The following is an 18409-nucleotide window of genomic DNA, read 5'->3' as shown; positions in this document are numbered from 1 at the left end:
TACATTTTGAATAATGCATCTCTGTTGCTTGTAACCATGAATGGACACTACTTGACCAGAACTTGGAAATTTGCTCCAGAGTACAAGGTCAGAAATAAACAATACCTCGATTCTTGCGTATGTCTTTCATGAATGAAAAAAATGACAATGAGGAACCTTTGACATTTTTTAAAACGTGTCATAGGGCTAGTTGTCATTCTAATAATGTCATATTACTTTTACTTTTTTTGGTTTGTACTTCATTTATCAATCAATCAATCAATGTTTACTTATATAGCCCTAAATCACTAGTGTCTCAAAGGGCTGCACAAACCACCACGACATCCTCGGTAGGCCCACTTAAGGGCAAGGAAAACTCACACCCAGTGGGACATCGGTGACAATGATGACTATGAGAACCTTGGAGAGGAGGAAAGCAATGGATGTCGAGCGGGTCAAACATGATACTGTGAAAGTTCAATCCACAATGGATACAACACAGTCGCGAGAGTCCAGTCCAAAGAGGATCCAAGACACAGCAGCGAGAGTCCCGTTCACAGCGGAGCCAGCAGGAAACCATCCCAAGCGTAGGCGGAATCAGCAGCGCAGAGATGTCCCCAGCCGATACACAGGCGAGCAGTACATGGCCAGCGGATCGGACCGGACCCCCTCCACACGGGAGAGTGGGACATAGAAGAAAAAGATAAGAAACGGCAGATCAACTGGTCTAAAAAGGGAGTCTATTTAAAGGCTAGAGTATACAAATTAGTTTTAAGGTGAGACTTAAATGCTTCTACTGAGGTGGCATCGCGAACTGTTACCGGGAGGGCATTCCAGAGTACTGGAGCCCGAACGGAAAACGCTCTATAGCCCGCAGACTTTTTTTGGGCTTTGGGAATCACTAATAAGCCGGAGTCCTTTGAACGCAGATTTCTTGCCGGGACATACGGTACAATACAATCGGCAAGATAAGATGGAGCTAGACCGTGTAGTATTTTATACGTAAGTAGTAAAACCTTAAAGTCACATCTTAAGTGCACAGGAAGCCAGTGCAGGTGAGCCAGTACAGGCGTAATGTGATCAAACTTTCTTGTTCTTGTCAAAAGTCTAGCAGCCGCATTTTGTACCAACTGTAATCTTTTAATGCTAGACATGGGGAGACCCGAAAATAATACGTTACAGTAGTCGAGGCGAGACGTAACAAACGCATGGATAGTTTTGCACTTGTTGTGTTTTTTGTTGTTGTTTTGTTTTCATTATATTTGGATTTCTGTGTTGGTTTGTATGATATCCATTAAGTAAGACTACGTACTATGTCGAAGCGGGCGGGAAAATATAAGATTTTTCTTGATCCTGCTCCTTTTAGGCATTGGTGTGTAAATGTATAAATGTATGATTGAGGTATGATTGTCTATCGATCAAAGATGCACATCAATGAAGGAGATAAATAAAAAATGAAATGAAAAAAAAAATGAAATAAGACATAAACAGCAGCCAAATGCTTTGACATTCACAAATGAATAAAACATATTTATGCATGTCCTCCCGATGTTTAATTCAATTAATGTATTGATTACAGGGACAGGACACACAAAAAAACAAAAGCAGAATAAAGAAAAATAGGAGCGCTGGACAGAAAATCAACAAAACACAAGACACTAACCATAATTGTCATTAAATTTTAAGCCAATATATGGATTTTTAGAAAATGCACACAGAATATGTGCACTGCATGCTCACATACATACTGTATATGCGGGCATGCACCACTCCAAAACAATTACACAGCGTTGGTTGGTCGGCAAAAACTAAAAATAAGTTTTGTCGTACATTTGTAAAACTTTCCACTGCTCACCAAAATCCTACTGTTTTGTCAACAAGTTCCCGAGACTACAAAGATTTGATGCATGTCCATCTGAAAAGTCTTGTGGACACCTATTCAAAACCACAATTAAAAAGCAACAACACAAACTGAAAGCATGTACTTTTAAATTCACTACATTGAAAACTTTTTCAAAGTGCCATATATTTCAAATCACCGTGCTTCAAAATCATTTTGAAACAGAATTCAAATTGCAGTAGCAGCTGTCAAGAGGTAACTATCCATCCATTCATCCATTTTCTACCACTTATCCCCTTTGGTGTCGCGGGGGGCGCTGGTGCCTATCTTGGCCCTGCGATGAGGTGGCGACTTGTCCAGGGTGTACGCCGCCTTCCGGCCGATTGTAGCTAAGATGAGGTAACTGTACATTTAAAAATAGAACAGCCTCACAGTATAAAAAAAAGCTCATAATTAACAACAAAAGTCAAATGTTTTACATTCTAAGAAAAACGGCAGTATGATCCTGTAACTACTTGGTGTCGGACTGATACCCAAATTTGTGGTGTCATCCAAAACTAATGTAAAGTATCAAACAACAGAAAAATAAGTGAATATTACATTTTAACAGAAGTGTAGATAGGACGCTTTAAAACACAAAGTAAGCAGATATTAACAGTAATTGAACCAGTAGATTAATAATTCATTTTCTACCACTTGCTCTTAATGATTTGGACAAAATGATAGAATGGAACATGACACAAAATGTTACTGCAAATCTCAGCAGCTAAATAGGAGACATTGTTTACTTACTACTAAAAGACAAGTTGTCTTGTATGTTCACTATTTTATTTAAGGACAAACCTGCAATAAGACACATATGTTTAATGTCTCTTTTGTCTTTTTTGTTAAAATAAAGCAATGATGCAATTTTTTGTGGTCACCTTTAATTAGAAAAGTACAGAAAAGTATCTAAATAACTTTGGTACCGGTACCAAAATATTGGTATCTGGATAACACAAAAAAAAAAAATATATATATATATATATATATATATATATATATATATATATATATATATATATATATATATATATATATATATACATGCTTTACATTGTATTCAAAGTGTGTAGTGTTTTACTTAAATAGGGACTTTTGTGGAGGATACAACTAATGATTCATGTTTACATTGATTCTTATTGGGAACTCTGCTTCATTATATGATTTTTTTCTGTTTGCATACTATGTTCGGAACCAATTAAGATTTATTTATGAGCGAGGGCAAACCGGAATGTGCCAAAGCCGCAATCCACAGTTTTTTGTTTTTTTATTAAATCAACATAACAACACACAAGATACACTTTCCATTAGTGCATCAACCCCCAAAGAAAACCCCTCCCTCCCCTATTCACACTCATCCACACCCACTCACACAAAAAAGGGTTGTTTCTTTTTGCTACCAAAATTCTGGTTCCCACAACATATATAACACAGTCTGCAAGGGACATAGTCCCTAAAACATACATGATTGTGTGTGTCGCCGGTCCATTAACACTATCATTAATTACTATTTTTAATATAATTGTTTTATAGGATTTTACTTTCTTTTTTATCCAAGAAAATGTCATGTTTTTCCTTTTTTTTATCTCATTTTATTTTATTAAAAAAAAATAAAAATAAAAAAAAATAACCTTATCTTCATCAGACCAGGTTTTTAATGAAATTAGACTTGTCTAAAAGGTTTTTAAAACCAGGTCCAGTCCAGACAATGTCCAAGTCGGGCTCAGCAACACACACCCTCATCAATGTACAACAACAAAAATTAGGGAAACAACAGATAGCATATAAGTTATAAACAAAATTACATTTTCATAAAAAGCATTTGTGTATAGTCCATATCATGTCCAAGTCAGACTCAACACACACCTTCATTTTGTACACTCAAAAATAGGGAACACAACAACATATAGCATATATGTTGCTGTTGTTGCATATCTATAAACATTATTACATTTTCATAATAAGCCTTTAAGGATTTCCCATCTATTTTCATGTTTTTTGGCATCATTATCGTTGTCAATCATGTAAATAAATAAATGATAAATGGGTTGTACTTGTATAGCGCTTTTCTACCTTCAAGGTACTCAAAGCGCTTTGACACTACTTCCACATTTACCCATTCACACACACATTCACACACTGATGGAGGGAGCTGCCATGCAAGGCGCCAACCAGCACCCATCAGGAGCAAGGGTGAAGTGTCTTGCTCAGGACACAACGGACGTGACGAGGTTGGTTCTAGGTGGGATTTGAACCAGTGACCCTCGGGTTGCGCACGGCCACTCTCCCACTGCAAGTTAAAAAATACTGAATAAATGTTTTAAAGAAAGTAATACTAAGTGAATATCTATTTTTGGCCTTAAAAATAAACCTTTTACCAAGTACTATAATTAAATTGACTAAGTCATGCTTGTCAATAAACTCTCCTAAAATAACAGAAACTACATCAAGCTTCATAAACAAACCAATCCTTGAACACGTTTTTTTTCAACTTCCACCCAAAAAGAAGACACAATATGACAACACCAAAACAAATGCAGGGTGGATTCAGATTCCTGACAGCAAAAACGGCAATCATCTGACTCAGTCATATTCCATAGTTTATACATTTTCCCCGTGGGTAAGAAGTTATAAATAATTTTAATTTGAAAATAACGGTTTTGCACATCGATAGTAGTTTTGTAGATTAGATTGAATATGGTATCCCACGGCAACGGGCAGTCAAAAAAGTCCTCCCATTTTCCATATGTGTTGTATGGGACAGCCCTCAAAGATTTATTTATTAAATAAAAATTATATATTTTTTTAATTAATTTTAGTTCCTTTTTGCCAACTAGAATTTCTTATTAGAGGTTGATTCTTATTGGGAACTCTGCTTCATTATATGATTTTTTTTCTGTTTGCATACTATGTTCAGAACCAATTAAGATTTATTTATGAGCGAGGGCAAACCGGAATTTGCCAAAGCCGCAATCCACGGTTAAATATACAGGTATGGAAAACACTGGATCATTTGTTTGGAAGACATCAGGCAATTTTCTTCGGCGCTGACTCACTGCTTATGTGCTTAGAACCGACGTCACGAAAAAGAGTTTACAGTATTACTTACTGACAATACTGAAATGGGCAGACATTGATATATATTTTGCATGTCGGTATCATCTTTGTGTCGATACATAAAATACAGTGGATTCGAATTGCTGTTCATCATCATTGGCGGCGCTGCCATCTTATTACAGTATTTTTCGGATTATGAATCGCTCTGGAGTATACGTTGCACCGGCCGAAAATGCATAATAAAGAAGGAAAAAAAACATATATATGTCACCCTGGAGTATAAGTCGCATTTTTTGGGGAAATGTATTTGATAAAATCCAACACCAAGAATAGACATTTGAAAGGCAATTTAAAATAAATAAAGAATAGTGAACAACAGGCTGAATAAGTGTACGTTATATGAGGCATAAATAACCAACTGAGAAGGTGCCTGGTATGTTAATGTAACATATTATGGTAAGAGTCATTCAAATAACTATAACATATAGCACATGTTATACCTTTACCAAACAATCTGTCACTCCTAATCGCTAAATTCCATGAAATCTTCTTCCTCGATGTCGCTTCTAAACAACTCTGCCAACTCCAAAGGTATGCGCCGCTTCCTCTTGTCGTTTTCTGAAGCATATTTCACTACCTCCATCTTGTAATCTGCAGTATATGATTTCCTTTACGGTGCCATTTTTATTCAGCCCTTCTCAGTTTTTATCAATCAATCAATCAATGTATTTTATTTCGGCAATCTTCACATAAAACAAAGAACAACATCAAGAAAAAAAAAAAACACTCATTTGAGCAATGATTGAGCCGAAAGGGTGTAGGTTGAAGCAACGCTTATATAAACCTACCACATCACAACAAGAACAAGGTTCAAAATATAAAATCTAAAACATGCTTCACTTATATTACTTTTTTTTTTAAACAATATATAAGCAACATATATGTAGCACACGTCTCATATACACAGCATAACATTTAAATCAAACATATACATTTGTACACTTATATATATATATATATATATATATATATATATATATACACACACATATATATATATATATATATATATATAAATACATATATATATTATATATACCCAATTCATTTAAATTCCATATAAAGTTGTAATATATACATTTTAATATAACCTATATGTATAATTATGAAATCATAAATTGTATCTATATACATATATATTATTGTCTTTCTAAAACAATGTTTGCTCTTCTTTCTTATATTTACTAATGATAAATGATTTAAAAAGCTTTTTAAACTGGTTTATGTTGGTGCTGTGTTTTATTTCATCCTTTAAACAGTTCCATATTTTAACCCCTGCTATTGTTATACTCATTCGTTTCTGCGTTGTTCTACAATATTGGATCTTAAAAAGTAGTTCTCCTCTTAAATTATAATTCCCTTCTCTTTGTAAAAATCTTCTCTGTAACCGTGTTGGAAGTAAATCTTTACTTGCTTTATAAATCATTTGGGCAGTCTTGAGTTGGATGAGATCTGGTAGTTTTAAATCAAATGTTTTTTATAAATAATCCATTAGTGTGTTCTCGGGGTCCTGTGTTATGTATCAGTCTGATGGCCCTTTTTTGCATTATGAATAGTGGTTGGATGTTCGTCCTATATGTATTTCCCCAAACTTCTAGACAGTAACTCAAATATGGTAAAACAAGTGTACAATAAAGAGTGTGTAATGTTTTTTGATTAAGAATGTGCCTTGTTTTACCCAGGACAGCAATACTTCTCGCCAACTTCCCTTTGATGTATGTAATGTGTGACTTCCAGCAGATTCTGTGGTCCAAGATCACACCCAAAAATTAGATTTTGTTTACTCTTTCTATACTAACATTGTCTATATATAATTTTATAATTATATATAGATATTATTGTCTATATATAATTTACCGCCAACGATGAAATGATTCAATTTAATAGCTACGGCAGTAGCATATAGCATATAGCAGTCAGCATCCAATGACCCACAATGCACTTCTGCCATGACCCTCCCCCGCCGAATTCTTGTTGGTTGACGTGTGTGTGACGATTGCGGACATTTTCTTTGTCTCTTCCGCGAATGATCTATATAATATTATTTAATATTTTACCGTGTTGTGTTAATAATTTCACACATAAGTCGCTCCGAAGTATATGCCGCACCCCAAATATAAACTGTGAAAAAAACTGATTTATAATTCGAAAAATACAGTATATGCAGATAACCATCTATGAGTGTCCAGTATTATGTGAATAAGCACAATCAATGAATGATACATTGCTTCATTTGAAATTTTCAAAAACTTTTTTTGTAGCCAATTCCTGCTCCATCATTGAGAAAATATACTGACACATTTTCCTCGATTTATTCACTGTCACCTGTGGCGTACTGTGTCAGTGTTGGGCTGATAACAGACGTTCCGAGTTTGAATTCCCTCTCGGGAATGTGCAGGAACTAATGCAACTTTATGTCTTATTGATATTCAATGTGCTGATTGCACAAAAAAAAAAATTAATTGTACTTTAATAAAAACAGTAAAAATAGAATTATGCGTATGGCCCTAATTTAGCCCTGACGAGTGGCATTTCCAGTGGCATTGTGAGGATTTTAAAAGAAAAAACGATATGGTCATGGTCTTTATGAGTAATGTAGTAGAATCACCCAAAAAAAAGTTAGGCTAAGAGCTGTTTTAAATAGATTCTACTAAAGATGAAATTTTCTGGCTGGATTTAAAGCTTGAGTGTCCTTCATTGTGCATGGCTCGCAAACCAAGAGCAGATAATAATTGAGGCTCGCCAATGTCACCCGAGCAGAAATGTTGTGAAATGTAAGCTGGCCTTGGGTCACACAGTCAACTGAGGTATTTATCCTTCAGACTGAAATATGGAGTGAATGGGGCTTGTGTGAAGAATGAGGAACCTGACAAAGGAAGACATTTCAAACTTTAAGAACTTGAGAGCACTCGCTACGGGCCTTCGCCGGTTTGAACTCTTTGCTCTCACACACACTAGCTGTACTGAAATTACTCCCTGCATTTTTCCCCACCCCCTTGTTCCACGCCCTGGGAGGTGAGGGGAGCAGTGAGCAGTGGCGGTGGCCGTGCTCAGGAATCATTTTGGTGATTGAACCCCCAATTCCAACCCTTGATGCTGAGTGCCAACCAGGGAGGTAATGGGTCCCCATTTTGTGTGAACTCACGACCTACCGATCTCAGGGCGGACACTCTAACCACAAGGACACTGACTGGGTTTATTATGTTCCTTTTGCATATTTCTTGATACACTATATTGCCAAAAGTATTTGGTCACCTGCTTTGACTCATATATAAACTTAAAGGTAAAGTTATAGTTAAAGTACCATTGATTATTGTCACACACACAGTAGGTGTGGCAAAATTATTATCTGCATTTGACCCATGAACCTTGATCACCCTCTGGGAGGTGAGAGGAGCAGTGAGCAGCGGCAGTGGCTGCGCTCAGGAATCATTTTGGTGATTGAACCCCCAATTCCAACCCTTGATGCTGAGTGCCAAGCAGGGAGGTAATATGTCCCCATTTTGTTTGAACTCACGACCTACCGATCTGAGGGCGGACACTCTAACCACAAGGACACTGACTGGGTTTATTATGTTCCTTTTGCATGCTTCTTGATACACTATCTTGCCAAAAGTATTTGGTCAACTGCTTTGACTCAAATATAAACTTGAAGGTAAAGTTATAGTTAAAGTACCAATGATTATTGTCACACACACACTAGGTGTGGCAAAATTATTCTCTGCATTTGACCCATCAACCTTGATCACCCCCTGGGAGGTGAGAGGAGCAGTGAGCAGCGGCAGTGGCCGCGCTCAGGAATCATTTTGGTGATTGAACCCCCAATTCCAACCCTTGATGCTGAGTGCCAAGCAGGGAGGTAATATGTCCCCATTTTGTTTGAACTCACGACCTACCGATCTGAAGGCGGACACTCTAACCACAAGGACACTGACTAGGTTTATTATGTTCCTTTTGCATGTTTCTTGATACACTATCTTGCCAAAAGTATTTGGTCAACTGCTTTGACTCAAATATAAACTTGAAGGTAAAGTTATAGTTAAAGTACCATTGATTATTGTCACACACACTAGGTGTGGCAAAATTATTCTCTGCATTTGACCCATCAACCTTGATCACCCCCTTGGAGGTGAGGGGAGTAGTTGGCATGAGCAGTGGTTGCGCCCGGGAATCATTTTTGGTGATTTAACCCCCAATTCCAACCCTTGATGCTGAGTGCCAAGCAGGGAGGTAACGGGTCCCATTTTTATAGTCTTTGGTATGACTCGGCCGAGGTTGGAACTCACAACCTACCGATCTCAGGGCGGACACTTTAACCACTAGGTGCTATCCCATTTCTAACCCAGGGGGTTCAAGTGTCACCATCCGCTATGCGGATCGTTTATTGTTTTGTCGTTTAAATGTTCTGATCATGTTTAGTTCTAGACTCGGCCGATCCCTGTTTTTGTGCACTTCCTGTTTTGTCTCGTTTCAATGGTTTCGTCATTTGTTCACCTGCTCTGTCGTCAGGCGCACCTGTGTTCTAATTATTGTTTGAGTATATAATCCTGCGTTATTCCTTAGTTCGTCCTCGGTCCATTGCTTGCTTTTTGCAACACGTCACGTTTTGTACCCTGTGTCATAGATTATTTTGTGCCAAGTTCCGCCTTAGCTTCACGTGCGTTTGGCACGTCGTTTAGTGTTATTTCTGTTTCCTGCTAAGTTTTAGCATTAGCTTTCCGTGCGTTGGCACGCGCTTTGTTTTTCCCTTTTTGCACCAGTGTTCTTTTGTTTTATTATATTAAAATGTATTCCTACCTGCAATGCTGACTGACTGGTCGTTGTGCATCCACCAAGTGGCAACTCCGTGCAGCAAGTGCGCCGTGTACGCGTGACATCAAGATTATGTCAGTCCACATTTTGCAGCTATTACAGCTTCAATACATCTGGAAAGGCTGTCCATAAAGTTGCGGAGTGTGTTTTTAGGAATTTTCAACCATTCTTCCAAAAGCACATTGGTGAGGTCACAGGCCTGGTTCTCAGTCTCCGTTCTAATTCATCCCAAAGGTGTTCTATCGGGTTCAGGTCAGGACTCTGTGCAGGCCAGTCAAGTTCATCCACACCAGACTCTGTCATCCAAGTCTTTATGTATCTTGCTTTGTGCACTGTTGCACAGTCATGTTGGAAGAGGAAAAGGCCCGCTCCAAACTGTTCCCACAAGGTTGGGAGTATGAAATTGTCCAAAAATTTTTGGGAATCCTGGAGCATTCAAAGTTTATTGCAATGCAACTAAGGGGCCTGGCAACCTCCAAACCCAGACTCGTCCATCAGATTGCCAGATTGAAAAGCGTTATTCAGAGTACGTGTCTCCACTGTTCTAGAGTCCAGTGGCGACGTGCTTTACACCACTGCACCGAAGCTTTGCATTGGATTTGGTGATGTATGGCTTGGCTGCAGCTGCTCGGCCAAGGAAACCAATTCCATGAAGCTCTCTGCGTACTGTACGTGGGCTAATTAGAAGGTCACATGAAGTTTGGAGCTCTGTAGCAACTGACTGTGCAGAAAGTCTTTGCACTATGCGCTTCAGCATCTGCTGACCCCTCCCTGTCAGTTTACATCGACTACCACTTCTTGGCTGAGTTGCTGTTGTTCGCAAACTCTTCCATTTTCTTATAATAAAGCCGACAGTTGACTTTGGAATATTTAAGAGCGAGGAAATTTCATGACTGGATTTGTTGCAGAGGTGTCATCCTATGACAGTTCCACGCTGGAAATCACTGAGAGCGGCCCATTCTTTCACACATGTTTGTAGAAACAGTCTCCATGCCTAAGTGCTTGATTTTATACACCTGTGGCCGGGCCAAGTGATTAGGACACCTGATTCTCATCATTTGGATGGGTGGCCAAATACTTTTGGCAATATAGTGTATTTGTGGCTATAATCTGGCCTGCATTCTTTTTTTTCTCCTCTGAATGTTTATTTGACGGGCCAGGTGAGGTTGGCTTCAATTGGATTGATAACAAAAAAAAAAACTAACAGGCCTCTTAAAGCATATTAGGAAATAATCCTCTCCCACCTAACACATCTAATTGCTTAAAATGTGACTGAGGAAGATCGGCGAGAAGAGAAAAACAGTTTCCTTCTTAAACTGCGTGTCCTCCTTCCTCCCTCCCGATGGTGGACTCCCACAGTCCTTAGGCCTTTGTGTCTGTCTCCTCTTTATGAATAGAGGCTTAAAGATGGCCTGAAGCAATGCGTCTTCTGCTCCCTCACTGATAGCCAATGCATAATTCATTTATTTTCATCACTTCATCAGATGTGCATAAGCCGCACCCGGTTATTTTGTGGGAGGGGCATTTATTATGTTTTTGCCACCGTTGCGTTCCGGGGTCTCACCGAACATATTCGCCCTATTCATTCATTCACGGTCCCTCAACTTTATCAAGGCTGAAAGGATGAAAGCTAGTCTTTATTATTGATTAGCGGAGGGATTAGTTTCCCTGTGAAAGTTGAGGTTACCCCTTCAATGGCACCAGTCAATGGAAGGGTGCCCAGTCCTCTTGATCAGTCGACGTGTCGCCGCACGCTACCCTCTCATGTGTGGTTTAGAACCTATTATGGAAATGCAAAAACATAAAAAATTGCATTCTCATCAGTCACATTTTCTCTTTGTGTTGAATGAATTTAAACCCCTCACTTAAGGACTAAAAAAAAAACTGCATAAAACCCATTGCATGAATACACGAACGTTTGAACTTCACTTTTTCCACATTTTGTTATGTTACAGCCTTATTCCAGAATGGGATAAATAAATGCTTGTCCTAAAAATTCTACACAATACCCCATAATGTTATATATATATATATATATATATATATATATATATATATATATATATATATATATATATATATATATATATATATATATATATATATATATATATATATAACGATTCGATTCAATATCGATTCTTGGGGTCACGATTCGATAATATATCGATGTTTTCGATTCGATTCGATTCTCGATTAAAAAACGCAATTTTTCCGATTCAAAACGATTCTGTATTCATTCAAATACACATAGGATTTCAGCAGGATCTACCCCAGTCTGCTGATATGCAAGCAAAGTAGTAGATTTAAAAAAAAAAAGCTTTGATAATTGTAAAGGACAATGTTATATCAACAGATTGCAATAATGTAAATTTGTTTTAACTATTAAACAAACCAAAAATATGACTTATTTTATCTTTGTGAAAATATTGGACACAGTGTGTTGTCAAGCTTATGAGATGCGATGCAAGTGTAAGCCACTGTGACACTATTGTTCTTTTTTTTTTTTTTTAAATGTCTAATGATAATGTCAGTGAGGGATTTTTAGTCACTGCTATGCTGAAATTATAATTAACATTGATACTGTTGTTGATAATATTCATTTTTGTTTCATTACTTTTGGTTTGTTCTGTCTCGTGTTTGTGTCTCCTTTCAATTGCTCTGTTTATTGCAGTTCTGAGTGTTGCTGGGTCAGGTTTGGTTTTGGAATTGGATTGCATTGTAATGGTATTGCTGTGTAGTGGTTTGTTGGATTGATTTAAAAATAAATAAATAAAAAATATTTTTTAATTTAAAAAAAAAAATAGATTTTTAAAAAAAATGAGAATCGATTCTGAATCACACGTGTTCGATTTGATTCGTATTCAAATCTGTTTTTACCCACACCCCTATATACATACACATATATATATGTATATATATATATATATATATATATATATATATATATATATATATATATATATATATATATATATATATTTAATACAAACCCCAAAACCAGTAAAGTTGTGAAGTTGTGTAAATGGTAAATAAAAACAGAATACAATGATTTGCAACCCTATATTCAATTGAATAGACTGCAAAGACAAGATACTGAACGTTCGAACTGGAAAACTTTTGTTATTTTTTGCAAAAATTAGCTCATTTGGAATTTGATGTCTGCACCATGTTACAAAAAAGCTGGCATAAGTGGCAAAAATACTGGGGTAGTAGAGGAATGCTCATCAAACACTTATGTGGAACATCCCACAGGTGAACAGGCTAACTAGGAACAGGTGGGTGACATGATTGGGTATAAAAGCATCATCCACGAAAAACTAAATCAAACACAAAAAAAAGGATGGCGCGAGGGTCACCACTTTGTGAACAAATGCGTAAGCGAACCGTCAAACAATTTAAGAACAACATTTCTCAACGAGCTATTGCAAGGAATTTAGGGATTTCACCATCCACAGTTCATAATATCATCAAAAGGTTCAGAAAATCTTTAGAAACCAATGCACCCAAGTGATGATATTACAGACCTTCGACCCCTCAGGCGGTGCTGCATCAGAAAGCTACATCAGTGTGTAAAAGATATCACCACATGGGCTCAGGAACACTTCAGAAAATCACTGTCAGTAACTACAGTTTGTCGCTACACCTGTAAGTGCAAGTTAAAACTATACTATGCAAAGCAAAATCCATTTATTAACAACACCCACAAATGCTGCTGGCAACGCTGGGCCCAAGTTAATCTTAAATGGACTGATGCAAAGTGGAAAAGTGTTCTGTGGTCTGACAAGTTCAGATTTAAAATTGTTTTTGGAAACTGTGGATGTTGTGTCTTCTGGACCAAAAAGGAAAAGAACCATCCAGATTGTTGGTGCAAAGTTCAAAAGCCAGCATCTGTGATGGTATGGGGGCGTATTAGTCCTCAATGCATGGGTAACTTACACATATGTGCAGGCACCATTAATGCTGAAAGGTACATACAGGTTTTGGAGCAACGTTGTCTTGGACGCCCCCGCTTATTTTGGCAAGACAGTGCCAAGCCACGAGTTACAACAGCGAGCTTCATAGTAAAAGTGTGCGGGTACTAGACTGGCCTGCCTGTAGTGCAGACCTGTCTCCCATTAAAAATGTGTGGCGCACTATGAAGCCTAAAATACCACAACGGAGACCCCAGACTGTTGAACAACTTAAGCTGTACATCACGCAAGAATGGGAAAGAATTCCACCTGAAAAGCTTTTGTACATTAAAATTAAATCGCATCTACGTCAGTATTCACAGCCTTTGCTCAATACTTTGTTGATGCACCGTTGGCAGCAATTACAGCCTCAATTATTTTTGAAAACAATGCCACAAGTTTGGCACGCTTATATTTGGGCAGTTTGGCCCATTCTTCTTTTTGCAGCACCTTCTATGGTAAATGGTAACTGGGTTATACTTGTAGAGCGCTTTTCTACCTTCAAGGTACTCAAAGCCCTTTGACACCATTTCCACATTCACCCATTCACACACTGATGGGGGGAGCTGCCATGCAAGGCCCTAACCACCACCCATCAGGAGCAAGGTTGAAGTGTCTTGCTCAAGGACACAACAGACGTGACGAGGTTGGTAGAATGTGGGGATCGAACCAGGAGCCCGCAGGTTGCTGGCATGGCCACAATCCCATCCCCATCTGAACCTCCATCAGGTTGGACGGGAAGCATTTGGTTTTCATCCAGGATGTCTCTGTACATTGCTGCATTCATTTTAGTCTAGTCAGGGAGGTGACCAATAACTTAGTAGAGTGGCCAGACGGAGGTCATTTCTTCGTAAAAATGTTTGCCAAAATGCACCTGAAAGACTGATTAGACAAAGCTTGGACTCTTTCGTGTGAATTGCAGGTGTCATGTTTTGCAATACATCCCTATAGTGAAGCATGGTGGTGGTAGCATCATGCAGTGGGGATGGTTTTCAGCCGCATGAACTGGGAGACTAGTCAGGAATCAGATAGAGGGAAACATGAATGCAACAATCTACAGAAGCATCTTGGATGAAAACCAACACTGCTTATCCATCCTGATGGAGCTTGAGAGGTGCTGCAAAGAGGAATAGCAAGCAATTTTTTTTTTTTTTTTTAAATTTGTCCTGTCCTGGCTAATCAGGCAAGTCAGGGAAATCATATTGTTGTTGTAAAATCCCATATCGGCTGTACACATTTAGAGAAATTTAAGATATTTTTCCTGTTGCCTTGTTCATATTTGACTTTATTAAATGGATATATTTAGTGCTTGGCGCAGAAGGACCGGAGCAGGAAGGGATAGAAAGAAAGTAAAAGAAGACAGAAAAAGAAATTGCAGGGACAGGAGGGGGGTAAGACAGAGAGAGGCAACAACAACAAAAACATCAGATCAACATCAGTAAATATCATATATACACACATACTATATATATACATCCATTTTGTTCCGCTTATTGCCTTTGGGGTCGCGGGGGGCGCTGGTGCCTATCTCAGCTACAATCGGGCGGAAGGCAGGGTACACCACTGGACAAGTCGCCACCTCATTGCAGGGCCAACACGGATAGACAGACAAGATTCACACTCACATTCACACACTAGGGACCATTTAGTGTTGCCAATTAACCTATGGATATATATATATATATATACATATATATATATATATATATATATATATATATATATATATATATATATATATATATATATATATCTGTTGTGGTGGTTTGTGCAGCCCTTTGAGACACTATTGATTTTTTAGGGCTATATAAGTAAACATTGATTGATTGATCGATATATATATATATATATATATATATATATATCTCCTCTCTGAGCTGCTACCTTACCGTGGTAGAGGAGTTTGCGTGTCCCAATGATCCTAGGAGCTATGTTGTCTGGGGGTTTTCATGCCCCCTGGTAGGGTCTCCCAAGACAAACAGGTCCCAGGTGAGTGATCAGACAAAGAGCAGCTCAAAGACTTCTATGGAATTACAACGAAATGAACCCAGATTTCCCTCGCCCGGACGTGGGTCACCGGGGCCCCGCTCTGGAGCCAGGCCCGGAGTTGGGGCACGATGGCGAGCGCCTGGTGGTCGGGCCTGTTCCCATGGGGCCCGGCCGGGCACAGCCCGAAGAGGCAACGTGGGTCATCCCTCCAATGGGCTCACCACTCATAGGAGGGGCCATAGAGGTCGGGTGCATTGTGAGCTGGGCGGCAGCCGAAGGCAGGGCACTTGGCGGTCCGATCCTCGGCTACAGAAGCTAGCTCTTGGGACGTGGAACGTCACCTCACTGGGGGGGAAGGAGCCTGAGCTAGTGCGCGAGGTAGAGAAGTTCCGGCTGGATATAGTCGGACTCACCTCGACGCACAGCAAGGGCTCTGGAACCAGTTCTCTCGAGAGGGACTGGACCCTCTTCCACTCTGGCGTTGCCGGCAGTGAGAGGCGACGGGCTGGGGTGGCAATTCTGGTTGCCCCCCGGCTCAAAGCCTGTACGTTTGAGTTCAACCCAGTGGACGAGAGGGTAGCTTCCCTTCGCCTTCGGGTGGGGGGACGGGTCCTGACTGTTGTTTGTGCTTACGCACCAAACAGCAGTTCAGAATACCCACCCTTTTTGGGTACACTCGAGGGAGTACTGGAAAGTGCTCCTCCGGGTGATTCCCTTGTCCTACTGGGAGACTTCAACGCTCATGTTGGCAACGACAGTGAAACCTGGAGAGGCGTGATTGGGAAGAATGGTCGCCCGGATCTAAACCCGAGTGGTGTTTTGTTATTGGACTTTTGTGCTCGTCACAGTTTGTCGATAACAAACACCATGTTCAAACATAAGGGTGTCCATATGTGCACTTGGCACCAGGACACCCTAGGCCGCAGTTCCATGATCGACTTTGTAGTTGTGTCATCGGATTTGCGGCCTTATGTTTTGGACACTCGGGTGAAGAGAGGGGCGGAGCTTTCTACCGATCACCACCTGGTGGTGAGTTGGCTGCGATGGTGGGGGAGGATGCCGGACAGACCTGGGAGGCCCAAACGCATTGTGAGGGTCTGCTGGGAACGTCTGGCAGAGTCTCCTGTCAGAGAGAGTTTCAATTCACACCTCCGGGAGAACTTTGAACATGTCACGAGGGAGGTGCGGGACATTGAGTCCAAGTGGACCATGTTCCGAACCTCTATTGTCGAGGCGGCTGATTGGAGCTGTGGCCGCAAGGTTGTTGGTGCCTGTCGTGGCGGTAATCCCAGAACCCGTTGGTGGACACCAGCAGTGAGGGATGCCGTCAAGCTGAAGAAGGAGTCCTATCGGGTTCTTTTGGCTCATAGGACTCCGGAGGCAGTGGACGGGTACCGACGGGCCAAGCGGTGTGCAGCTTTAGCGGTCGCGGAGGCAAAAACTCGGACATGGGAAGAGTTCGGGGAAGCCATGGAAAACGACTTCCGGACGGCTTCGAAGCGATTCTGGACCACCATACGGCGCCTCAGGAAGGGGAAGCAGTGCACTATCAACACCGTGTATGGTGCGGATGGTGTTCTGCTGACTTCGACTGCGGATGTTGTGGATCGGTGGAGGGAATACTTCGAAGACCTCCTCAATCCCACCAACACGTCTTTCTTTGAGGAAGCGGTGCCTGGGAAATCTGTAGTGGACTCTCCTATTTCTGGGGCTGAGGTCGCTGAGGTAGTTAAAAAGCTCCTCGGCGGCAAGGCCCCGGGGGTGGATGAGATCCGCCCGGAGTTCCTTAAGGCTCTGGATGCTGTGGGGCTGTCTTGGTTGACAAGACTCTGCAGCATCGCGTGGACATCGGGGGCGGTACCTCTGGATTGGCAGACCGGGGTGGTGGTCCCTCTCTTTAAGAAGGGGGACCGGAGGGTGTGTTCCAACTATCGTGGGATCACACTCCTCAGCCTTCCCGGTAAGGTTTATTCAGGTGTACTGGAGAGGAGGCTTCGCCGGATAGTCGAACCTCGGATTCAGGAGGAACAGTGTGGTTTTCGTCCTGGTCGTGGAACTGTGGACCAGCTCTATACTCTCGGCAGGGTTCTTGAGGGTGCATGGGAGTTTGCCCAACCAGTCTACATGTGCTTTGTGGACTTGGAGAAGGCATTCGACCGTGTCCCTCGGGAAGTCCTGTGGGGAGTGCTCAGAGAGTATGGGGTATCGGAATGTCTTATTGTGGCAGTCCGCTCCCTGTATGATCAGTGTCAGAGCTTGGTCCGCATTGCTGGCAGTAAGTCGGACACGTTTCCAGTGAAGGTTGGACTCCGCCAAGGCTGTCCTTTGTCACCGATTCTGTTCATAACTTTTATGGACAGAATTTCTAGGCGCAGTCAAGGCGTTGAGGGGTTCCGGTTTGGTGGCCACGGGATTAGGTCTCTGCTTTTTGCAGATGATGTAGTCCTGATGGCTTCATCTGGCCGGGATCTTCAGCTCTCACTGGATCGGTTCGCAGCCGAGTGTGAAGCGACCGGAATGAGAATCAGCACCTCCAAGTCCGAGTCCATGGTTCTCGCCCGGAAAAGGGTGGAGTGCCATCTCCGGGTTGGGGAGGAGACCCTGCCCCAAGTGGAGGAGTTCAAGTACCTAGGAGTCTTGTTCACGAGTGGGGGAAGAGTGGATCGTGAGATCGACA

The sequence above is a fragment of the Nerophis ophidion genome, linkage group LG20 (genome assembly GCF_033978795.1).
Source record: "Nerophis ophidion isolate RoL-2023_Sa linkage group LG20, RoL_Noph_v1.0, whole genome shotgun sequence".
Lineage (NCBI taxonomy): Eukaryota > Metazoa > Chordata > Actinopteri > Syngnathiformes > Syngnathidae > Nerophis > Nerophis ophidion.
The sequence above is the reverse complement of the archived record's forward strand: the minus strand, read 5'-3'. Positions refer to the sequence as shown.